At 43.4% G+C, this 26,265-nt stretch overlaps 1 long non-coding RNA gene across 2 annotated transcripts; it reads left to right on the top strand.

The window, feature by feature from the left end:
* Window positions 1–2,056: 2,056 nt before the first annotated feature.
* Window positions 2,057–20,362, top strand: LOC103164312. 2 transcript variants are annotated; one of them, XR_003483117.2, is made up of 4 exons: window positions 2,057–2,115; window positions 4,849–4,904; window positions 19,348–19,390; window positions 19,999–20,362. It is a non-coding gene; the product is annotated as an uncharacterized LOC103164312 (long non-coding RNA). The 2 variants fall into 2 exon arrangements; XR_004769075.1 differs by lacking the exons at window positions 19,348–19,390; window positions 19,999–20,362 and adding an exon at window positions 5,114–5,698 and having other exon boundaries at window positions 2,067–2,115; window positions 4,849–5,011.
* Window positions 20,363–26,265: the final 5,903 nt, after the last annotated feature.

Below are 26,265 nucleotides of genomic sequence, written 5' to 3'. Positions count from 1 at the left end.
TGGGCCCCCATAATTCAAATCCCCTCAGCACCACTGTCTTCCATGCTCCCACTAGGATGGCCCTCTTGAAATGAACAAAGTCCCAAAGTCTACATTCCTCCAAACAAAAGCACAATGGGGCCTATCACAGCAATACCCCAGTCCCTGGTGACAATTCTTTCTTAGTCAGGGATACCATTGTGTGAAGAGATACCATGACCATGGTAACTCTAATAAAAGAAAGCATTTAGTTGGGGCTTCCTTACATTCAGGGGATTAGTTCATTTTCATCGGGTCAGGAAACATGGCAGCACACAGGCAGACATGGTGCTGGAGAGATTCTATATCTGCATCCACAGGAAGCAGGAAGAGCGGGTGACAGTGGGCCTGGCTTGAGCATCTGAAACCTCAAAGCCCACATCCAGTGACACACTTCCTCCCACAAGGCCACACCTATTCCAACAAGGCCACATGTCCCAATTCTTTCAAATAATGCCACTCCCTATGAGACTATGGGGGCCATTTTAGAGCTGAGACCATCATAAGCTTTGATAGATTTATCTAGAATGAAGTTAGGCTACTGACAAGCCAAACATTGTTTTTGTAGCCCAATGAGCTAACCAATGATGGTGAATGCTAACTCAGTACTTCTAGGAAGCAGCCAGTCTACATCAGAAGAACATCTGAAGAAGTAATTCTTTTAGTGACAAGTAGGTTAATAACTCCCAAGCACTCAAATAATTTATACTCTGATCACATCACTACCACACAGAGCCCCTTTAGGACAAGTTTTACGGAAAATGTAATCAGATTTGTAACTAATATATCAATTAGCTAATGATAAATTGTGCTTGTGTGCTACTGAAGCATTTGGGTTCTCTGTAGATTAAATATTTTATCAGCATCATTATTTATTTTGCAGCATTCATTGGCTTTTGAGTCAAGCTTCAGAAAGCTGGCATGGGTTCAAAACTCCATGTACCTGATAAGCAGAGATGAGTCTCAGTTTCTTACATGGTAAATGGGCATAATAGCATCTGTCCCAAAGAATTAGTAAAATCAGATTAAGTAATACAACATCAGGGAAGTAACCACAGCCTAATGTCACTCATTAGAACAAGCAGCTTCAGTCTGGTGTCTTGGTTCTGGAAGCTTTTGGGGAAGTTCCAAAGACAGTGGAGTCTGGGCAATGAGAGAAAAAATGAGATGGAGAAGAAGAGATAGTCTGTTGCTGGAAGATGTGTCAAGGGGTGGGGTGGCAGCTGAAGGGCCCTTCAGTTAGATCCTGGAGTTCCATCAGAATTGGCCATCTTCCTCAATCCTGAGAAGCCACCTGGAGCTTGGCTTGGCCATGGAAACAGTAGACATAGAATACTTTTGTAGTTGTCACACTTAAGATCACAGCTAGCTTCCTCATGGAGATTGATGAGCACTGTTGAAGAATGGAAGGTCAACCTGCCTCCTGTGGCAGCCAAAGCTCTCCTCCAGGTGGACTAAAGGAAGCCATGGCATCCATGATCTATGGATGGGGAACACTCCATATATATATATATATATATATATATATATATATATATATGAGAGAGAGAGAGAGACAGAGAGAGAGAGAGAGACAGAGAGAGAGAGAGTGCTTCTATGTGTAGCTTGGAGCCTATCCTGGCACTCACTCTGTAGACCAGGCTGGCCTCGAACTCACAGAGATCTGCCTGCCTCTGCCTCCCAAGTGCTGGGATTAAAGGCGAGATAGATTATATTTTTTTAAACTCTCTAATATGGTCTTTGTTTTTTTAAAGGAAGGAAACTAAGCTCCTATGGGGCAGGATTTGGAAGCACTCCAGTACAATTTTTATTTTTCTAGTTACCCTAAACATATTAGGCATCTAAAATGTCCAAGGGCTTCTTGAGCCCTTAAGAGGAAGGGAGAAAGGCAGGAGGTGGGAGTGGGGTGTGATGGGGGAAGTCCTTCTGTGTATGTGTTTGTCTTACTGGTTGATAAAAACAAAGCACTGTTGGCCAATAGGAAAGCAAGATAGGTGGGGCTAGGAGTCGAGGAGGATTCTGGGAAATGTAGTAAAGAGGAATCGCCATGTGATCCCAGGAAGAGAGGACCTGCATGCCACTGGTGTCCTCCATAAGGTAAGTCTTTATAAAATATATGGATTAATGGGTTATGGTTGATACTTAAGACAGAGCTAGCAAATAAGAAATCCTAGTCATTGGCTGCTCTAACGTGGCGGCGAAACTCAAGCACCTGGCAGAAAGTTATCATTACAGGGGTGAGTGGAAGCAGAAGGAGAAAGATGGAAGACTTCCTACCTAGTTACAGATGGAACAAAACCATGAAAACAGTTTAGTAAAGACCCACAGATCATAGATAGAAATGAGACAAGCATTTTGAAAAATAGGTCAAAAAATGGCTGGTGCCTATTCAACCATGACGAAGTTCTGGGCATGTGCCTTCCTTCACCTTGACCATGATGATCCCTGGTTAGCTCTGGATGCCTCGGTGTAGAGGAAAAACATCCAAGTTTCCCCACTCTGAAGCTTTGCACATAGAGACATGGAGGGGAGTGTGTACAGGGCAGAGAGCTACCAATAGCAAACTAGGAACATGCTCAAAACTAAACCACTGATTTGTTTTTAGTCACAATAGTCATGCTTTTCTAATAAGTTTTTACTTGGGGATGGAGGCAAGGGTTTAAACAAGCAAAGAAATTACTGGAGTTGTTTAGGAATCTCTGAAGCAGAAAGCAAGAGAGAGAGACTGTTGTGACTGCACAAAGACCTGAACACTCCTTGCTTGCTGAGTGAATGAACTAAAGAAGGAATAAATTAATGAGATGCAGAGCCCTGACACTCTGTGTGCTCAGGTACCCAGGTGGACAACAGCACAGGAAGAGATGCAGTTGCTTCTCAGTTTGCTTCTGAGAGTCCAGTGTATAGTGAGGAGACAAAAAAGCTGGTCACAGCCTTCTCCACAGACTCTGAGTGACAGTTTGTCTCCTTCTACACAGAGGTTAACAGAGCCATGCCATGGGATTCACAACATGGCAGATGACAACAGAGGCAGGAGATCAGGCAGTGGGAAGAACCAGTCTCCTGGTGTCTTCTCAGGGCAGGGGGCAGCGGGGCAGCAGGGACCCTGGACAGAGATGATTCTGGGATCCAAAGAATGTGAAGTAGGACTCAGAAAGTTCTGTCCTTAGAGATCTTGTGGTTTGAGAAGCTAAAGCAAGCTCTTTCTCCCACTTAGAGGGTTGAGGCTTGAGCAAAAACAGCATAAACATCAAAAACCAATGTCTAAACACCAAATGAGAGGGCTGTGCCCAGCACAGATGTTCCCAGGATGCAGAAAGGTCCCAGATGTCATTTAGACAGAAAGGCATGCCACATAGTCACTCACAAGCTCTCTACCTGGAAATGTCTGGGCTCAGTCAACAGCATAGACTGAATCATTGAAAACTTTCCTTCTGTATCCCTGGACACACCATTTTGAAGGGCTGATGTAGAAGGTTCAATGTTAAAACCATAAATGGCATCTAAAAAGTAACCCAGGGTGGGCTTTGTGTAGAGCAGCAAAGGGGAATATTAGTGGCATGGCAGTGAAAAACTTCAAGTGCATTTGTGAGGGACAGAAAGGGCCAGATGGAAGACATGTCTACTAAAAGTAGATGACAATGGACCCCCCCCCCAAGTCCATCTGCCCATTAAAACACCCAGGACATCTGTTAAGAATAGGAGTCTTAGCTTCTTCCTGGTGAGAAAGGGGAACATTCATTCAAAGATGAGGGTGAGCACTCATTTAAAGATGATGGTAGACGACAGTCTAACGTTTTGTAAGTGCTGTGGGTGGCTTCTCAAGTGGCCAGTTTTCTGTCTGGAACAAGAAGGACTGGGATAGAGGGAGTGTGGCTTGAAGGTTGGACAATGAATTCTTATTGATGCTAGGCTCAACACCACTCTGATGCCTCCCCCTCTTAGTGCTTGTTGATGCTAGGATCAACACCACTCCAATGTCTTTCCTTCTTAGTACTCTGAGATTCAAAGCTGTTAGCAGGGGAGGAGATCTGTGGTGATGAACATAGTTTATGGCTTTTGTGCCTTGTTCCAAATCTAGTGTACATTGTATACTTAGGGCACATTGTGACCTGCGTTAGACAGTCTGAATGCTCACAGGCCAGCTGGAACAGCACCAGACTCAGCTGGAAAGACCTTCCATTACTGAAGGAAACCTGGTCAGATTTCCTCCAACTCCCTCAGTTGAATATCACAGTGAAGTATTACTAGATGGTTCTCATTTAGGTCCAAGATAGAAAATTACCTTTAAACATCAAAATTGCTTATGAAGCAATATGTGTATCTGCTTTATAGAGACACCCCTGGATGTGCTAGGGAGTGTCAGAGCTTCCACCATTCCCCATATGCTCAGGATCCCCCCCCTGCCCCCCAAGATTTAATGAGCAGGTTGCTCAGTGCACATCTCTGAAAGTGAAAGTTAAATGCCTAGATTGTACATGTTTACCATAAGAGTGTGTCTCAGTTTGCTTTCTACTGCTGTGTAAGACACCATGTTGAAAAGCAACTTAATGGGTAAGATTATATTTCAGCTTATGGGTACAATCCATTGTTAAAGGAAATCAGGGCAGGAACCTGGAGGCAAGAGCTGAGGTGGAAGCCATGGAGGAATGCTACATAATAGCTTGCTCAGCCTGTTTTCTGCTATAGCCCAAGACCACCTGCCCAGGCTGACACCACCATGCTGGGCTGGGGCCTCCCATATCAATCATTGATCAAGAAAATGCCCCCACAGCCTTACCTGCAGGCCAATCTGATAGAGGCAATCCCTCAATTGATGTCTTCTCTTCCCAGATAACAAAAACACTAACCAGCATAGTGGGGGTGAAATTCCAGCTCAGACAATTCAGGTGAGTTCCTAGATGGAAGAATCTAGAAATCACAAAGGCAATAGAGCTCTGTCACTTTTGATGAGACTGGATTTCTGGCACCTGTGTCTCCCCATCTGCAAACAGAGGTATGGCATATCAGTTCCCCATTCAGAAGGTTGTTCTGAGGAGGGACGAGTGGAAGAAGGCAGGCTACAGAGAACACTGTATTTGCTTTCTTGTCTTCACAGTGCTGAACCCTTGGCTACTGACAGATGTTTGCTGCTAAGCAGAGTTCTGGTCAGGGCTGGCTCACTATAGGTATATGAAGGGAATGATAATGCCCAGCCCATCCTTCTCCACCCATGACAGCAATTTCTGAAATGGCGATGATGGAAATCACCCTTTAAGTCTGTGCCGCTCACCGTGGACCTACCATTACAAAGTGGAAGAGGGGGCTCGCTACACGATTCAGTGGGGAAGGCATTTACGGAGCAAGTCTGGCATCCTGAGTTTGATTCCCAGAACCCAGTAAAGGTGGAAGAAGAGAACTGACTCCAAAGAGTTGTCCTCTGACCTCCATATACACACCATGGCATGCCCCTACATATCATCTACGTATAGAATAATTAATCAATCTGTCAATTAATTATAAATAAGGAGAAGAGGGCTGGGTGTGGTGGGTTATGTCTGTCATTCTATCAGAAGCTAGCAAGGTGTGTTGCTGCCAGCCTGGGCCATAAATAACCTGGACTACAGTGTGCACCCCTATCTCAAAAAACAAATGAACAAACAATGCAAGACACTTTTTTAAATTAAAAAAAAAAAAAACTAGATGGGACATCAGCTAAAATCATCATTGTGTTGGCATGAAGGTATTTCTTGTGCCTTTCTACTACCCGGAGTAGCCTTGGGACCAGTGGGGATCCTAGAAGCAGGGCCTTAGACACAGAAGAATGGCTGCATGTCTGTACACTCATTAGCTCATGAGCAGTGGTCAAACCTTAGAGAGCTGGACAATATGGAGATGCCTCAGTTGATAAGGTGCTTGCCCTGCAAGCATGAGAGCTGAGTTTAATCCCCAGAACTCAAGTTTAAAAAGAAGCCAGGCATGGTGGTTCACATGTTTATAATCACAGTGCTGGGGAAGCAGAGACAAGTGGACCTCTGGGGATCACTGTCCAGCAAGCCTGTACAGTCAGCTTGACAAACCCAAAACCAGAGAGAATTAAAAAATAAAAAGGTAGACAGCACCTGGAGGAATGACACCCAAGATTGTTGTCATCTGGCCTAAACATGCACACACACACACACACACACACACACAGGTGGAGGGATAAATGTGAGTGACACCACACCCTTGCAGACACTAAAGAAAGGCCAAACCCACTCATATGTCAGCCTAATTCTAAATAGTGTAGAAGTTCTAGTGACTTTGGACAGCATTTTAATCTGTTTGTCAAAGTGTTTCTCTTCCAAGAAAGGTAAAAGCTTAAAGGATAATTCCTCACCCAAAACACGCTTTTCTAACCACTAAGAAGAAAGTTAACCTGGGGCAAGCATTGTAAAACACTTGACAAGGGCAGGAAGAGACTCAGCCCAGGCCTGCAGTATCTTGCTGGCCAGCAGGTGTGGAAGAATTACTACAGCTGCACTCCGGTGACTCTGGAGTGAGGGCTTTCCATGGGCTGGGTCCATGCCTCTCCTCCAAGGAAGAAGCTTGCTTTGTGTTTCTGATTGCACTGCACCTAGTAAAAGCAGTGCCAAGAAGTAGAGTGCCAGACAAGAGATCATTCTGCTGGCTGAGACACTGGGTCTCCTCCCGTACTTGCAGTGGAGTCTAGCCTGGGCTTTGTGGGATGTTCTCTAGTATCCCTGACCCCCACCACCATTAAATATCAGTGTGCTGCCTCTACTCGTGACAGCCCGAATTGTCTCCAGACATAGCTGTGTCCCCTGAACAAAATGATCCCCTGGTTAAGAACCTTTGGTCCACGGAAGACCACATCAGCCTGCTCTTCCTGTTTCTGGGGGGAAGTCTCTGGATTCTGAACCCCAATACTCATTATCCAAAGCCCAAGTCTCTCCCAGCTTTCCCTTTTCTGTGCCAGCAGAAGGACAGTTCAGTTTAGAAAAAGTGTCGAGGAGCATGAACTGTTCTGGCAGTAGAGTTTCTGAGCCAGATTTGTCCTTCCTGGCTTCAAAGATTGTGAAACCTCTCATTTGTACCCCACAAAGCAGCAATTTCTCACAACGATATGGGTTTGTTTTTTCTTCTTCTTCTCTTTTTAAAGTCAAGTACAGCTTGGTAACCACAGAGTACAGAAAATACAGGCTTGCCGCAAGAAGCCTATTACCCAAAACCAAAGGAAAAAAAAAAAAAAAAAAAAAAAAAAAGAAGCATGTCAAATCATGTCAGTCAGAACACACACAACAACTGGATTTCTTCACTCAGAAAAAAACAGAATGCTCTGGGTTTATTTGTTTTTCCTTGTGACTTTGATTATGTCTCAGAGACTTAGCCCAAGCTGTCTCCAAGTGCTGACACTAGGTTGGTAATCTTTTCAGTAAAAACAAGACGGTCAAGGTAGGGTATGTGGGATTTTGCTTGAAATGCTCCACGACCATTACACCCATAATTAGACCCTGTGTTGGAATGTACTAGAATCTGCCTCCCGGATCACTTACAGAGTCTGGAGAAGCCACAGAAAAACTGGACACTTCAGCACTGGTAAGGTATTTCTGGGCTGGCACTGGAATATTCAGCTCATGGAACACAGAGCAGCAACCGTACACTCTAATTCCACCCTTCGAATGTAGCATGATTATCCACCCGAGCTGTGGAAGCATCAAGTCAAAACTCGAGGTTTGCATGCCAGGAGGAAGCCAAACCTTCAATTCTGTGGCTAATGCCACCTAGGGATATAATTACACCAGCTAATATCATCTTTCTACTAGAAAGGAAGGAAATAGATCCTCGTGGCCAACATTCCTATAACTTAACCATTTTAAGTTAAGATCAAATGCCTAAGCTATTTGTATCCAGAAGCCTAAAAGGGAAAACTTGAGCCTTGAGATGTGCAGGGGACATCTTCTCTTGCTTAGTGGATGTTCACTTCAGAAATGGTCTTGAAACCATTAAAAAGGCTTTTGTTTAAAATAAACAAACCGCTTTTCAATCTCCATTGCATATGCAGCAGGTCCAGGGAGTGATTGAGCATTTGGTAAATTATTGGTTCTCCTCATGAAGACTCAGGAATCAACATTGGTGTGTTCAATTCCTGGGCAGGCATGGAAATCATTTTTGTTAAACGATTGAATGGGATATTTATTGAGAAAGCTTTGTGAATGGGATAATTGCTTTCCAATTCAAAAGCTAATCCCCAGAAGTAAATTGTGCATCTAGAATGAGAACTGTGCATGAATAGTGTCAAAACAAAGATGGTTAGAATCTAAAGAGGAGGGGGCTAGCAAAATGGCTCAGTGGGTAAAGACACTGGCTGCCAAGCCTGAGGACCTGAGTGTGATACCTGGGGAACCACACGGCGGAGGGAGAGAACTGACTCTGAAAGTTGTCTTCTGACTTCCATACATTTGCTGTGGAATGCATGTAAACTCTCTCTCTCTCTCTCTCTCTCTCTCTCTCTCTCTCTCTCTCTCTCTCTCTCTCTCTCTCTCTCTCTCTCTCTCTCTCTCCCTCTCCCTCTCTCTCTCTCTCTCTCTCTCTCTCTCTCTCTCTCTCTCTCTCTCTCTCTCTCTCTCTCACACACACACACACACACACACACAGTCATTTAAAACCTGAAGAGAAGGGAGTAGTGAAATAAACAGCTCATTGTGGGAAGCTGCTTCTGTAAGCATCCTAGGAACAGAGGAATCTTTCCACCAGCTTTCTTAACAACCCCCCCCAAAACACACACACACACTGACATGCTGAGACCTCACCCACCTTGCTGTTTAAACCACAAACACTCCTAGACAGTTCCTTAAAAGTTAAACAGAGTAGCCATATTACTCAGAATCCCCACTCCCGACATGTGTGGCCGAAGAGATGAAAGCAAATATCTATCTGTCTTAGTTGGGGTTTCTATTGCTAATGAAACACCATGACCAAGGCAACCTGGGGAGGAAAGACTTTATTTTAGATTACACATCCAGGTGATAGTCCATCACTGAGGGAAATAAAGGCATGGACTCATTAAACAGGGCAAGAACCTGGAGGCAGGAGATGATACAGAGGCCATGGAGGGGTGCTGCTTACTGACTTGGACCACCAACCCAGGAATGACACCCATAATGGACTGGGCCCTCTCCTATCAATCACTAAAAACAAAATGTCTTCAGCTGCATCTTATGGCAGAGTTTTCTCAATTGAGGTTCCCTTCTTCCAGATTACTCTAGCTTGTGTCTAGTTGACATAAAACTAGCTAACACATTATCCAAGGCTCATACGTAAATATTCATAGCAACATTATTCAAAGGAGCCTAAAAACTTCATGCAACCCAAATGTCCATCAGATAACAACTGGAAAAATAAGATGTGGCATATGTGCACAATGAAATATTATTTAACTATAAACAGGAACAAAGATCTGACCCACACTAAAGCATGCATGAACCTATAAAACCATGTCTCCCGTGTTAATAAAGTGATTTTGCTTGAAATAAACCATTTTATTGTAACTTTCCTATGCATAGCAGATTCAGGGAGTGTTCAAACATCTAGTGAACAATTGGTTCTCCATATGTGGACTCAAGGAATCAACGTTAGGCTGTTCAACTGAAGGCAAGCGTGGAAGGTGCTTTCATTAGGTGAAACACGGCAAGTAGAATCCAGATATTAAAGGCCCATGTACCGCACAGATATCCAAGAAAAAAGTTCAAGTGTTAATAATTTTTCCAAAAGGGACTATTATAGAAAGAAGTAACGAAGTCGGAGAAGGAAAATAGAGCGCGGTGGGCAAGATAAGATAGTTTGGGGTAGACAGAACCCAAGTTGATCTATGCATGTCTGGGAACATCACAGGAAGACCCCCTAATTTTACAGTTAATATGAGTTAACATTATCATCTAAAAACCCACAGCCAAATAGATAACAATTGTTCTAAAGTAGAATTCATTTACCCACTTCTTCCAATTTAAGTGTAGTACCAGTCCTAACATCATGTTTTCAACTTACTTCTTACCACACATCACTTCCTTGTGCCCCATTGAGAACCACAACATATTTACCAGAATCCACTCAACAAAACAGAGCTGTGCCACATTAATGCCCCATAGGAAAGTCCAAATGTTGCAACAAAAACACAAAAGAAGATGTTTAAAGAGACAGCAAGTCACTAGCTATTGTCTTCAGAAACATTTGTTCCAAACCCTGACAACTCTCACCTTGGGACTCTTCCTCCACACAAAGCAATGAAATGAAGCATCCCAAAGGCTCTCAGCATAATCAAAGAGCCAAAAATAAATCCAAATTGCTTTGTAAGTGTGAACTGTGCTTTTTCCTTTCTTGGTTGAAAAATGGCTGCCGAGATTGCACTCAGATTTTCCAAGCTATAAATCTCTCTTGAGCAAGGACTAGGCAAGGACATTTTTAGCCCCAAAGAATATTTTTGTCAGAAAGATGTGACTGAAAAAAATCAGCGAGTCATGATGGCATCTATGTGTCATGTTGGCTACAGAGGTCACCGCTGGAAGCCAGGTCATCACCAGAGAATCAAAAACAAACAAACAAAATAATTTATGCAATTGACTCAATTCAATCAAGTTCAACAAAACAGCATGCATCAAGAACTATAAAAATGTTCATGTTCTTTGGCTCGGTGATCTTGTTTTAAGACATTTATCCTAAAGAAAAGCAAACCACAGCAACAAGATATAAAAAGTAAAAGAACTTGACATTCAAATTACTATACATTCTTTTGATGGAAGGTTAAATTTCCACAAAGACAAGGAAGGCACTTGTGAGGTAATAAATCATGACCTATGACATAATAGGCAGAAGATTAAAATATAGGCTATTATAATTATGCATGCAAGCATATCTGTGTGGGAAGGACTAGAAGGGTCTGTGTAAAAGTACAAATCTCGGTGGGCTGTATCATTTACTTCTCATTGTTGTGATAAAATTCCTGACAAAAAGCAATTTAACAGAGTAGTATTTAAGTTGGGACCACAGTCTGAAGGTACAGAGCACTGACGATAGGTGACTTGCCAGGAAATGGCAAGAAAATAGAGTGGTGGGAGCATAAGATAGCTTGTCACATTCTATCACCCACCAGGATGGTGCTCTGCCAGCTTCCTCCTCTTACTCAATCCAGGACCCAGTACAGGAATAGTAGGTAGGTTTTCCTTCCTCAGTGAAACTCCTCTAGGAACAATTTCATGGACACACACCTAGTAGTATGTTTTCAAATGCAATCAAGTTGGCAGTGAAGATTATCAAATAAGCATTCTCATTCCTCCATGTTTGTAAAATGCAAAAATGTTAGCCATCATATAGTCTAGAAAAATATTGACACCATACCAACTTTATGAGAAGCAATTCCATTAAGCAAGGTATGCTGTCACTACCAACTATACTTGTTGTTATTGATGACAAAGCCAAGGTCATCAAAGAGCCCCAGTCAAGAAGGAAGGACAGGGAAAACAAAGCTATAGTTGAGTGTCGCATCCACCCTTGACCAGCAAGAACGACGCAACACCGAGGAACCTTCTTCTCACAGTTTATTCGGGAACCTTGCTTTACATGGAGTGGTGGCCCCAGGTAGAGGAAGATGGGGCCTGATATAGTCTACATCTACCAATCACCTAACCCTACGTGGCGTGCCAGGATAGGTTGTCTCCAAGCAGAATTAAGAGGATACATGGCCTTTACCAAATTAGGAGTTGTTTACCACAGAAAGCACTCGCCGTCGGGCTGGCGGAAGGTGGAAACCAGCACCATCTTTTGGGCGCAGTATTTTGCAGCTCCCAACAGTTGAGGCCAGAAGATGATTCTCTATGACCTTAACCATGAGAATAATATTTAAACTACAGAACTGACAACAGAGGCTCCTGAATTCTGTTCATGAACCCTAGATGCTACTGTTACCTTCCTATCCTATCTTCTGGGCAGAAATTGCAGACAGATCAGAAATTCTCTCTCTGGTCTACTAGCCTGTAACTAGTCACTAAGATGCTAGTCCTCAGAGTTCTTCATTAGACACTCCCTGGGAGTGACTGAGAGGGAGACAGCCTGGCCTGGCAAAGTTAGCCACATTCTATAGTAGTTAACTAAACCAGTCAACCTGGCTGTCATTCAGACAAACATTCTAGATGTTTCTAAGAAGGTATTTTTTAAACAAGATTAATACTTTCAGCAATAGACTTCTAATAAAGACTACTAGTAGGAAAAAGACTGACCCTGGAAGAATAAGGATCCTGCCAGCAGATGGCTTTGGGCATTAACTGAAGCATTGGCTCCTGCCTAGTCCCCAGATTGATGGTTCTCCCTGCAGTTTGGCCTTGTCAGCTGCCAATTCCTTTAAAATCCATTAATTGGCCAGTTAGCCAATCTTTTCACTCTCTGTCTTTCTGTGTATGTCTCTTTCTGTAAGTTGCACATGTACATCACATGCTTATATATACACATTACATAATATATGTACATATATATGCTTTACACACACACACACACACACACACACGAGTCTTTTTCAGTCTTGACAGCCAGCTCCCACATACATGGAGACTTCTTATTAATTATGTAAGCTCAGCCTATAGTTTAGGCTTGTTCGTAACTCTTATAACTTAAACTATCCCATTTATACTAATCTACATTCATGTGGCCTTACCTCTCTTCCATCTTACACCTCCTGCTTCCTCTCTGTGTCTTCTAGCATCTCCTGCATGCCTAGATTCTTCCTCTTCCTTTCTTTCCCTGGAAATCCCACCTATACCTTCTGCCTAGCTGTTGGCTGTTGAGCTTTTTATTTCACCAATCACAGCAACACATCTTCACACAGTGTACAAATATCCCACAACACTCACACACACCTTACATTCTCTTCCTTTTTCTCTAGAGAACTTCATCAAGACACAGGCCTGCATCCATGGATGCTTGAGTACTTTCAGCAGACAGAGAGGAGGTGTCAAGGACTTCTGTTGTTACATGAGGAAGGGAAGAAGGGCCACTTTTAGGCCCTAGAATGGAGCTCCCTTGGGCCAGTTGTTCACATCCCTCTAGAAAATCCATATAAACTAAATCATCTGCAAAATCCTCAGTGTTAATAACTCACAGGTAAGCAAACAGCTAGGCTTGGTGGCTCATGCCTGTTATCCCAGCACCAGGAAAGCTGAAACAGAAGGATTTCTGTGAGGCTACACGGCAAACCTGGGCTACAGAGTGAGGTCCTGAGATCTTATCTCAAATATCCAAGAAGGGAAGAGACAATGAATAAGGCCCACTAATCTATACAATAAATATATGCTAGAAAAAAAAAAGCGCCACCAAAATATAAATTAAAGGAATCAGGCCAAAAAAAAAAAAAAAAACTGAAAGAAGAAAGAAGAAATCACAGTTACCATTTTATTCCCACACCTGCTCACCCACATCTGAAATTACTGAACACACACTTGAGCCCACTGCTGAGGCTACCCCTGGGGTCTCCAGTGAGGTCTCACTGTTACAAATGGCTTGAGGACTTTCCATGAAGTCACACTGTTCACAGGTCTGTCCTGTACCCAGCCTCCACCTTCCCTGTGAACATTCATAGGCAGAAAGCAGTGTGCCCACTGTTTTTGTATCTTAACATGGAGTGTCATGTGTCAGAGAATTCTCACTTTTCCAGGCATGTATCAAGCCAGGCAAGAGGCTAATGCTCATCTATAATCTTAGCACTTTGCAGGCTGAGGTAGGAAGAGCAATCATTGAAAGTTCAAGGCCAGCCTGAGCTACATAGTGAGATCCTATCTCAGATAAGCAAACAAAAAAGACAGGCATCATGCTTTTAAATTTTTCCTATAGCATGCTTTTCTTTTTAGGGGATCACAAAAGGTCTGATTTCTTTTTAGGGGATCACAAAAGATCTGATTTTAAAACCATGTTTTACACAACTGTTTTAAAACAGTAAAAATATACTAGATATATACTGGTTAACTCTTTTAATACATTTTTACTGAAATGGATAATCTCTGACTTATATGATTAAATACCTGATTGTTTTAGTGGCCTAACACCAACCAGCTTAGTGACAGGCATGAACACCTTGGTCCCCAAGAGGGCAGCCAGACAGGGTGAGACCTAAGGCCCAGCTTGAAGCTCAGGATGTGAGTTCCTTCACAGGCAGAAAATTAAAATCTTTGGCCCCCTCCCCCCACACACACCCCATTCTCTTTATTTCCCATTCAGCGAAACTGTCCTGAGGCTCATTCTTCAGAAGTGGGGTCAAGGGTCAGCCTGCTCTGAGACACTTGCTCCATCCTAGTGCAAGGGAGAGCTGGTCTCATTTACAGTTGTGTTCCATTTGTGCTTTGGGGAAGCCTGTCTGTCGATGAACAGCAATAAGAAACCTGCTAATGTGTTAACTCCCAGGGAAGACAAAGCCTGAACCACAAAGCCCGAAGTACCAAGCACGCACCTCCATCCCCAGTTATTCTTACAACACATCCTTCTCAAGTAACCTAAACTACCTCTCAGGACATCAGCCAGCAGTACTCACTAGTGGATTTGCTTTGTTTTGTTTGTAGCCTAGAGCCTCACACATAGAAGGCAAGCACTCTGCCAGAAAGCTAAATCTTCAACCTTGTGCATGCATGCATGTGTGTGTGTGATCTTGTGTGCATGTGTGTACACATGTATGTATAGACCAGAAGTCAACCTCAGTTGTTATTCTTCAAGGAGAGTCTCTTATAGGTTGCCTAGTAGGTGAGGCTGGTTGGCCAGCACATCCCAAGAATTGATCTGCCCCCACTTCCCCAGTGCTGGTATACAAGCTCATGCCACTGTGCCTGGTCCTTTCACACAGATTCTGGGGATGGAACTCAGGTCCTCATGCTTTTGTGACAAATACAAATGAGCCATCTCCTTGAACCCTGGCCTTCAGCCATTTTTAAATTTTTATTTTGAGGCAGTCTCACTAGGCTGCCCAGGCTGACTTGACAATAGCAATACACCAGAGTTATCTTCACAAGTGGCTGTGATTGCAGGCATGTTCCATGACAGGCTCATGGATCTTGATCGTAACTACAGTCTGCCCAGTTGCAGTCAGATGAGAGAATGCTAACATCACAGGATTCCTAAGCCCCACCCTAACCAGTTAAAACAGAATGGACAGGGTGGAGCCTGGGCCCCTTGTACTGAGTCGGGTGGAGTGAAGGCTCAGACTCAGGGGACAGACAGGCTTCCTGAAGAGAGTTTTGAGAAACAGTTGGAGGAACTCTGCCCTGAAAGCTGCCTTTCAAAGATTCCAGGCCATATGCCTCAGGCAACTGAGAGGCCCTAGGCCCCAGGGCTCCATTCAAAGAAAGCTCACTTTCCTAAAAGGACAAGCCCTCGAAGGCTCCCCAGAGATTAGTGTGTCCAACATTTGAATCTAAGTTGTGTTGGTTTTTCCCCCCCTGAAAACACATGTGTCCTTTTGTTCCATGGTCTCACTTGGCACTGTGTCCCCAGTTCATGTGCCCATCAGATTAGCTCAAATTCCTTGCTTTCTCTGCTCTGACAAGCTAATGCAGAGACCTACAATTACCTGTGGGCTGGTTTGAGCCCTAAATGGAACTAATGTCTGCCCTGACCAAATGCCTCAAGACCCATTCTATTTTCCCCCTCCTGTAAATTGCTGTTTTTACAGGCTGTCTTCCAGAAGTAAAGCCCCAATACAAGTTGGAACTGTAAGCCTACTAGATTCTGCTCACACTATTGTTGAGTCTTTGCCACATGCACTATGTTTGAAAGCTTAGCAAAATGAACAGTATCATTCTTACAATAGGAGAGAGGATCGCTACCTCAATATAATCTCATTTCATATGTACCAGAAGTGAAAAGAAACCACTAGCACCCTTGCCTTCCATAGGAAGCCTCTATAGTTGGGACTTAGGTATACCCTCGCCTGTTGGTATCTGCATCTTGAGGCACTAAACCATTTTTTCTAAGGAGAAAGAAATATACTTGACACTTGTGTTGAAAATTCCAGAAATATTAGAAAATTCCAACCCTGGTTCTCACATGATGACATGACACACAAATTTATTTTGGCTGGTTCAAGTGTTGCAAACTTAGAATGACAAAAAGATGAATGGATCATAAGCCCCAGGTCCTTGCTTATGGGCCCCCATGAGAAAAAGAGCATAATATTGGTATCAAATTACCTTCCATATCCCTCAGCAATGTGCTGTGTGTCAGTCCTGAGAGGGACAATCAGATAAAACCCTACCAAGTGTCTGTGGAATTTGCTGCTCCGGGCGTCAGGACTGAAAGAGCAAGAGGGAGCCAAGCAGAGCCTGGGGAGGGTGAGGATAGGGTGTGCACAGCTACCTGACTTCAGGGGAAATGAGGCTCCCTTCCAGCACAGGTCACATTCCCCAAATGCTGTCATGAATCCCAGTGAAGGCTCTTGGCAGTGAAAATGGAAGTGAGAAATAGGCTATCTCTTGGTCCTGCTTTTCCTGGACACTGAAGTCTCTCTTCCATAATGGCCTTAGTGGAACAATAGCCATTGCTTCCTCAGTAGTCAAAGTAGACTTCTATTTCCCTGGGCTCTATTTTGTTCTTGAATCTTTCATTCTTGGGTACATGCCCAAATGCTAGATTACATAAAAATCAAAGATCCCCTTGATTCTTGGGAGATAAGCCCCTTTGTGCCACTTTGGAAACATCCATTCCTCTCTCATTTTAGAATTGAAATGTTCCTAAAGTGGTAGCTCCCAATCTCCAGGTACCTATAAGGGCACTTTGTCGGGAAATGTGGTCTGTGTTACAGGAGCATATTGTTTTCACCTCATAGACATGATTGCTCTTCAAATATGAGCAGATAGTATTCCTAATAGCATCAGATAAATTCATGTAAAAGCACATCTTAATTTAAAGTAGCTTTTTGGGCATTGCACATGACATTGACATTTGACACTAAATTTGACACAGTGACAGTCTGCAGAATTGTTGGATGTTATGGGTAGGTCCACCATGTTTGGAATCATTGAGTGAGGAGGTCATGGGATTTTTATTAACATCATCAAAGTCACTTTCAAGATCCCCTTATATATGATTGTGAAAAGCAAGATTCAAGATGCTGGAACTTTATTGTTTCCATTCCACATATTGGAAGTGTGATAGCATATGATAGTAACACTAGTGGCATTTGGGACAGCATCCAGTAACAGCAATCACTGGCCCAATGGTGAGCAGATCCTCAGCTTTAAGAGCTCAGGTCTCCTGCCCTCCCAAAACCCCTTCCAACTCCTCACAGCCACTCACTGTCCTGATAGGATCAAATTCAGCTTTGTTTAAGAACTAAGAAGGCAGGCTGTGCCCACTTAAATTATACCTCTCCCTCTCATAGCTGTGTAGTCTTACTCAACATACCCTCTCTCAGCCTGAGGACACTCATACAATAAACAGGGCCCCAGTGAGTTCCTGCTGTGAGATGTGGGGATGGGGGGCGCTTAGCCTCAGGGCCTGCCAATCACACTGCCTGTTCTTAAAATTCCAGCCCATCTGCTGGTCAGGTCATTTTGCATTCCTTCACAGGCCATTTTGGAAAACACCTGCTCTGAGTCAGGTACTGACCCAGAGCACAGCTTCTGGAAACTCCCATATTTCAATTTCTGTAAGTGTGTGTGTGTGTGTGTGTGTGTGTGTGTGTGTGTGTGTGTGTGTGTGTTCATGCAAGTTTGTATACATATGTGTTCACATGCATGTGAAGGCCAGAGGACCACAATCTTCCATGCCATTCCTTGGGAATCATCCACCTTGTCTTTTGAAACAGTTTTCTCATTGCCAGCAGTTCGGAGAGTAGGCTGGACTGGCTGGCCAGTGAGCCCTAGGGAGCCACATGTCTCCATGGCCCCAGTGCAGAGATTATTATGTGCCACCATGCTTGGAATTTTTAATGTGGCTTCAGATCCTCATGCTTACATAGCAATCACTTTACCAACTGAGTCATCCCCACAGCCTTAAAAACAAAACAAAACAAAACAAAACAAAAGACCTTTTTTTGGTAGCCAAGTTCCCAGTTAACCTGATCTTGCAAACACCACCCCCCCACATACACACATACACACATACACATACACACACCATCATCACCATCATCATTATCCAGGTACAGTCACAGTCCTGTCATCAGGTAATTATTTTCCTGCTACCTTTGCTCTTCAGAGTTCCCTTCCTGCCCTTCATGCAGCTGCTCCTGCCTCTGGGAGCCCTGGGGCAGCAGACCTGTTCAGTCTTTCCATCCTGCCTCGTCTTGCCCCTATAAAGATACACTGCCCTGAGCTATACAATTTCCAGAACAAACATGTAAGATGAGTTACAACCCAGCCCAATCTAGGAGCAGAAAGCTATCTTTCTGTTCCAATGACTGTCTTGTTAATTAGTATTTTATCAGCCAAGCAGGACTTGCCCAGACAAACTGCAACTATTTTTATCCAGGCTGTCATTGTGCAGGTGTGGCCAACAATGCAGCCAGGATCTCGGTCATGTCATCCAACACAGGATGCAGAGAATATTCAGGTGTGCCTGGCTGAGCGCAAACACCTGTGTGATGGCCACTGCCCCTCTCCATTCTGTGTTCTTCACACCACGGTGGCGAGCGATCCGGGAGGGATAGTAACTGAGCCAGCAGCAGAGGTTATGGGGTCAGGATTCCTGGGAAGAGAGAACCATTAAAATGTGCACTTCCTGAGGATGGCAGAGGACAAAGTAAGCTGAGGGGGGACTAAGTGGTTCTGCAGAGCTGGTCCCATACCCAAGGAGGGGCCTCTCCGGGTCACCAGGTCACTTTTCCCACTGCTAACCAAATGTGTCAAGGTTTTGGTCCCTGGGAGTCATTCTTCAGTCCAGCATTTGCACAAGGCTGAGTGTCTCCAAATGTGACCTTGTTGAAGGAAAATAGTTCTCATTTGTCACTTTGGGAATAATAAACAACTTCAGAACTTCAGTGGGAGGGCATTGCAGCTATTTCAAAACAGTTAAAATATCATGCCAGTAATCGTATTTTGAAGAAAAAAAAATGTGTGCCTGTTTCCATCTCTCCTCTATCCCAGTTCTCAAATACCCAAGCAAATGAACACTGCTATGTTTGTTTTTATTTTTATTTTTCATGCTTTCAGAGATCTCCACTAAAAAGCTCAATGTGTGCTCAGGACAAATACACCCTTGTGGCTACTTATGGAGAAACAAACGCCAGCATTGAAAACACCACGGCTCTTCTCTTTTCTTATGTAAATAAATCTCCAGATGGTTCATTTGTAGGGCTGTGTTTACTAATTCTTGTTTTCTTTCTAGACAATCTGTTCCCAGTAACCATCTTATCATGAACACTCTGGAGGTAAGGCTTCCAAGTTCATTCAGTGGAACACCCATCTGAAGACACAGCCAACATGAGTACCACATCAACGGTGCCAATGCCACACACACAGCACACAAATACCACACACACACATCACACATACATTACACAGACCACACAGATATCACACACACACAAGCTACACAGACATCACACACATGTGCACATACATACCACACATACCACACAACATACACATCATATAAATATATGTATATGTATATATATATATATTACACATACATCACACACATACATACTAAACACACATCATACATACCACACACACATGTGCATCACACATAAGCCATATATATTATATACATATGAACATACAACATACACTACACATACATATCATATACACTACACGTTACACACACACACACACACACACACACACACACACACACAGTACTTAATAAGGGACTAAAACACTTGTGCTATTGTTGTTCGGGGAGCAGATCTGTATTTTAGTGTTAGATGATAATAATTTCAGGTTCATTTAAATATCAAAACTAACAATAGGTGTGTCTAGTTCAGGAGTGGAAATCTGTGCTCAATTCCCTTTCCTCTCTCCCATCCAGTGCCCACTGAAGACATCACAAGCATACATGTTATCCATTCCACTTAGGATCAGGGTGATCACATGAATGCTTCCAAGAGCCTCAATCAAGTCATTCCCAGTGGATCACAGTTATGTGTAAGGTGACACACGTTTGTCACCCTTGAGCCCTTTGTTTTACCATGGAGTCATTGGAACTAGGGATGGGAACAGTAGTGGTCAGTGTCTCCCATCCACGTAAGAGCATTTGTCATTATGGGAGCTCACACAGGGGTCTCTGGTGTGAGATGGGAAGCTATGTCTTCATTTCCACTGCTCTTGACTGTAGTGACAAAATGTTGGCTTTGTTTATGAAGTCAAGTGAGACACCACCATAGTGTTGTTGTATCTGGCTTTGTCACCCATAGATATCATGGAGATTTTCACACAACATTCTGTTTTTGCGGAGTTCTTAAAAATGTCACTTCTGCTTATTGCTAATTCTAGATTATAAAGCTACCGGGCCTGCAGCTCAATCATGTCTTCTGATACATCAAGAACCTGTCGTACTGCATCATGATTTTAAATAATATTTTGTTAAATACATTTCAATATATTTGACTTCCTTGGCAAGTCTATGTATTTCATTTTATGTGTTTACATCATCATCCTAAGAAGGGACCTAAAAGTCTTACAAAGACTGTGATACTTCACCAAGTAGATCTGTGGGACACACAGGCAAAGACTAAAAACCCCAATCAAGAGAAAACCAGGTCCTCTAAACTCTGAGGTTCATTCTTCATACATATAAACGGCCTTACTGCAATACCTGCCATCTTGGATTAAGCCAACATTTACCTCCATACTGATAAGAGATTTATTCATTTAAAAATTACTCATGTTAGACACAGAACGAGAGAGAGAAAAACAGGTATATGAAGCACAAAGCACAAGTCCGTGTGTTCTAATCCCCAAGGTCACTATTGGGATGGATTTGACATAGAGGTTTTTACACACTGCACTCATTACATAAAAATGAATAAATAATATATTTACCCTACAGATAACATTTTTTCACTTAATAAAATGAAACAGAATGTTACCATGGACATCTATCTGTTATAAACTTTTGCCACATTCTTTTTAGTGACTGAAATATTCCAACAGATGTAGACACCCCAATGCACATAAGCCCCAATATAGGAAAATCTCCCCAGGCATTACAGTTTTGACCAAAGCTAACGCAGAGGAGTCCTCAATGGGGCTTGAGTATTAGACACTTGTCTTGCATAGCTCTGGACTACTCCACCACAGCTGAATCAGTGTCTGAGAGAGTCACTAGCAGAATTAATCACAGCTCCCCAACTCCCCAGACACAGGAAATGTCTCTCTGTTCTGCGCAAGCAGATGTGGCCACTGCAGGGGTCACTGGACATTTGAGGACAGGCTGGAGCAGAAGCAACAGGCTTGAAGCCCTATCAACTGACCCCTGAACCTGAACGAGAGGGTCCAATCCAATAATAAAGAGAGACTCTGATTGTCACAGTCTGTCAGACCCTGTGTTACCATTGATATCCGTGAGCCTTTCAAGTTCTACCAGACTCCACCACACACCTGGAAAGGACGCCTATCTTAACAGTGGGACAATTTCCCTCCATGCAAAGATTCTGTCCCCTCTATGGCTGGCACACCTCAAATATAAAACCCTCTCCTTCAGAGTCACAACAGATGGATAACCACAATAGACATGCTCAGACACAGAGAAACATATTCATATAAAGGTGCATACACTCTGTGAAACACACAATCCCATGTGAACATATGTGTACATGGACAAATACATGCACATACACAGACCATACAGTTACACATTCACATATGTGTATGGTCACATGCAGACATTATTCACCCATAGATATGCCAGCACTCACACAGACATACATTCCCTATGCACACACAACAGAATTACTATCAATTGCCTTGGGGTATGTGGAAGGGTGGACTCTAGCCAAAAATCAGAGGAAACTTAAATTAGTTGGCATCACGACAATCACCACTATTAGAGTTAAACCCAGAAAACTTGGTCAAGGCCAATGGAAGTCCAGAGGCTCCAACTCCAAAGGAAATGAGGAGATGGAGCAGCTCACAGCAGGTAGAGACTCCAAGGGAAGGTGGCATTCTCCTCCTGTCAGCATTACACATGCAGGGGGACTCCGGAACCTCAGAGTTGGACTCAGAGAGCCAAGCAGCAGCCAACGGGCCCCAGGCTCCTGGGATACCACGTGGTGTCGGGGTGCTCCTCTCCAACCATCATGACATTAGTGGTTGTATATGAGAAGCCCGCCCACTGCTCCTTGTTCCTAGGGCCTTTGTCCTTTGAAGCCACAAACCCTCGCCCAGGCTGGCCACATCCAAATGAAGCAGGATCAATGAAGAGCCTGGCTCCCAACAGCTACCTATCTTCCTTTTTCAGCTTGTGTACTACTTAAAAGCCCCTCCCCATTCCTAGCACAGAGGTCGGAAGGTCTGCCTCCCTCTCCCACACACACTCCCCTTCACATCACATCTTGCGGTCTCCTTTCTGCTTTGGGTTTCAGCAATTTTCAATTCTCTGGCTCCGAGTCAGCTCTTCTATCAGAACCACCAAGGCTCCAGACTCTTCTACCTCTGTGCGATGCAGGAAAGAAAACAAAGCCGTGCCTGTTCCCAGTTTGATAGGCTGCGAGTTTAGGGAACCGGGGCTTCAAATGTTTCCACTATTTTGTTTTGGCACCAGAGTGTCTGTGTTTAATTCCATGTCTCCTGCCAGACCTGGGAAGCCAAAGAGATAATATCAACATGTGGGGAGATGGAGAGAGCCACCCGCCATCATCTCCATTCCAGGCTGGCATGGAGTAATGGTGGGGGAATCACAGACATACACAGGCACATGTTCATACACAGAGAAACATGTCCACATAAAGACACACTCTGAAACACAGAGTCACATGTGAACATATATGTATATAGACAAATGCATGCACATACACAGACCATACAGTAACACATTCCCAGATGTGTGTGATTACATACAAGACACATACTGACATTGTTCACACATAGATACGTTAGCACTCACATGGACAAACCTTCTCCTATGCACATACTAGTATATTTATTAGCCTTTACACACAGTCAAATATATGCATATAGTCACTCATTTTCCTAGTTTTAGTTTTATTATTGTGATAAACACCATGACCACCAACAACCTGGGGAGAAAGGGTTTATTTGACTTATATATCCCAGATCACAGTCCATTGCTGAGGAAAGTCATCGCAGGGACTTAAGAAAGGAACTTGGAGTCGGGAACTGAAAGAATCCAAGGAGGAACACTGCTAACTGGCTTGCTCAGCATTCCTTACTTAGCCTGCTTACACAACCCAGGACCACCTGCCTGGGAATGGCATGACCCACTGTGGGCTGGGCCCTCCCATATCAATCATTAATCAAAAAATGCTGCATAGCCATGCCCAGAGGCCAATATGATAAGAGCAGTTTCTCAGTTAAGATTCTCTCTTCCTAGATATGTCCATGTTTGTGTCAAGTTGACAAAAACTAACCTGCACACTCATGTATGCACAGACACTCCCACACCCAAAACATACACACTCACATGCATACACATAGGTACATACACTAATACACATATTCCCAGCCCCACATAGACACCCTGTCACACACTTTCACATAGAGGCAGGCACATGAGCATACCTGTGTACACACTGATGTACACATATGGAGACAAGGTGCACTACCCAGCAGACTATAAATGGGTTACAATGATATTAAGGTATGAAAATGTCATGTGAAATTTGTCATTTTGCACATTAGCAAAAGGTGTTTTAAATATTTAAAAGATAATGTCTAACACATAGAATAGCTTCATCAAAGTGGTTGATGTTTTTATAGTATTTGGGGTCCTGGCTATGCTTTCCTCAAGAACAGGTCCTACACTGAAGGAGGGAGGAGATCCAATACCCCAGGGAGAGGGTATGGGAAAAGGAGCCAAGCAGGCTGGGTTCAAACTTGTCACAGATGATCTAAAACAGGTAACCCAGACACATCTTGAATGTCCTTTTCTGAAATGTACCATATAGAGAAATATAGGAAGAGAAGTGTTACAAATACACATTGAACAAGCTTCGTGGAATTGGATGGAATCAAGTCCACTGTCTTTTCTGAACAAGGTTGGGTGCTAACAGGCAGCACTGCCCCTAAATAACACAGACCATGAGTCCTACAAGGGAAGGGCAACTTTAGCTGGTACCCTAATAGCCTCTACTGAGATTGCCTCTGTCTAATGGTATAATGGGGCATCTGCTCTGATATCTTGACCCGCTCTCAGAACCTCATGGGCATGGAGACCTGAATTCAGTCTCCTGTGATCCTTGCTGGCAGAAATGTCAGGTTGTTGAACAGTATCTGCCTATCCAGAAAATGGTGTCTAGCACTGACCCTGGATTCTGACCAACCCTTGACTAAATTCTGCTCTAACACATACCATATAAAGATTGCAGGCCACTCTAGCATCACTTCCAGCCTCAGTGTCTTCACGTCTACAATGAGGGAATCAGAAAAGGGATGTTGCAAAGATGCCATGAGAACATGACAAAGTACACAACGGGCTCTCTATAAATGTTACTATTTATTGATTTGCTGATAGTCCACCATTTTACACAATGAAGATGTGTGTATGGTATGCACATGTATGCACTGAGCTGGGTGAACAGAAGGAAACGAACTGGATAAATAAAACAGATCCTAGCATCTTGTGATGACCCACAAGCCATCAACATAGCCGAAGCAGTTGTTCTAAGAGCTGCCCTTCACAGTGTCTGCACTCAAGACACAGCAGTTGTTAGTAGCAAGAACATTACATTTTGTACTAGGGAAAATCGGGTAGAAATTTCTCCCAGGAACACACTTTAAAGAAAATTATAAATACATTGCAGTCAATGCCTCCTGATAAAAATGGAATTCAAACTCCCAGTCTCGAGATGGTAATCTGGAGCTTATTAATCACAGTAAATGATTTTGACACCCAAGTGGAAAGTTCTCTGTAATGCTTTTAGAATCCCATTTTTATTTAACACTAATTAAAGGCTACTAACCGTAAAGTATTAATGAAATCAAATTCCCAAAAGGAGCTCCCAGCTCACAGACTCTAGCTCAAAGCAAGATAAGGACCCAGAGAAAAACTCAGGCCATAATGAGTGTTTAACCATGGAAATGCAATCAACATGACCATGGTCAAGGGAGGGACTCACTGAAGAAGATAATATTCTCAGTAATAAATTTTATGATCATTGTTAGCCTCTCTCTAGCAGTTTATGGCTATTATGGCTATTGAGCAAAAGCTTTCCGAATCAAACAACCTCACAGAGTTGCGGTACACAGTAGAGGCTCTGTTTGGTTGGCTACAGACACTGGGCCAGGGTTTATGCTGAGGCTTAGGGTAGGGACATTAACCCTGTAGCTTCTAGGAGGTGACCCTGAGGCTAAGGCTACAGGTAATCCCTGGACAGAGGTTAAGGCTGCAGTTACCCTCTGAGATCAAGTCCTGAAAAAAGTGAAGTCAGTACCTGCCTTCTCTTTTTAGAATATTTATTAGCATATATTAACGGGGCATGATAATGGGTTTCATTATGAGCTTCTCATACATGTATGTGATGTATTTTGATCAGATTCACCCTAATTACCCTCCCCGTTTCCCTCCCATCTCTACTGCTGATGCCCCTTCTTCCTGCAAATTAATTCCCCTTCTACTTTCAATTCTTTTTTCCCCCTTCAGTGAGTTTCATTAGAATTCTTGCCAGAAGCATGGGGGAGGGGTTGTTTCCAAGGGCATGGGTAACTTACCAATGGCTAAAGAAAATTCTTTCCCCTGAAGAGCCAACAACTCCCCACAAATGGTCAGGGAAGGGCAGGGACTCATGAGACCCTCCCACAGTTGCCCTACCTCCTTTCTCTAAGAAAGAGTTGTTCTGCCATCTTCTTAAACTTGTCTTCAACTGGATAACGACAGAACCCAACCCAGGACTCAACCACCAATGAATGGATGGAAGAGAGAGCTGGTCTGTTTTGATGGCCATTTCTGAGGCTGTGTCATGAAACCATTGTGGAAAAAAATCATGGTACTGCCAGAGAAGCCTCTGGAGATGTGTGTAGAGGTTCAAATGCTTCTGTTCAGGTTCAGTGACTTCTCCTTAAGAGGGTTTACCTGTAGTTTTCCCAGAGGTTGTCATGTTGAAAGGAGATTGGACCTGGA

Source organism: Cricetulus griseus, chromosome 3 (genome assembly GCF_003668045.3).
Source record: "Cricetulus griseus strain 17A/GY chromosome 3, alternate assembly CriGri-PICRH-1.0, whole genome shotgun sequence".
NCBI classification, from domain to species: Eukaryota; Metazoa; Chordata; class Mammalia; order Rodentia; family Cricetidae; genus Cricetulus; species Cricetulus griseus.
The sequence above is the reverse complement of the archived record's forward strand: the minus strand, read 5'-3'. Positions and strand labels throughout refer to the sequence as shown.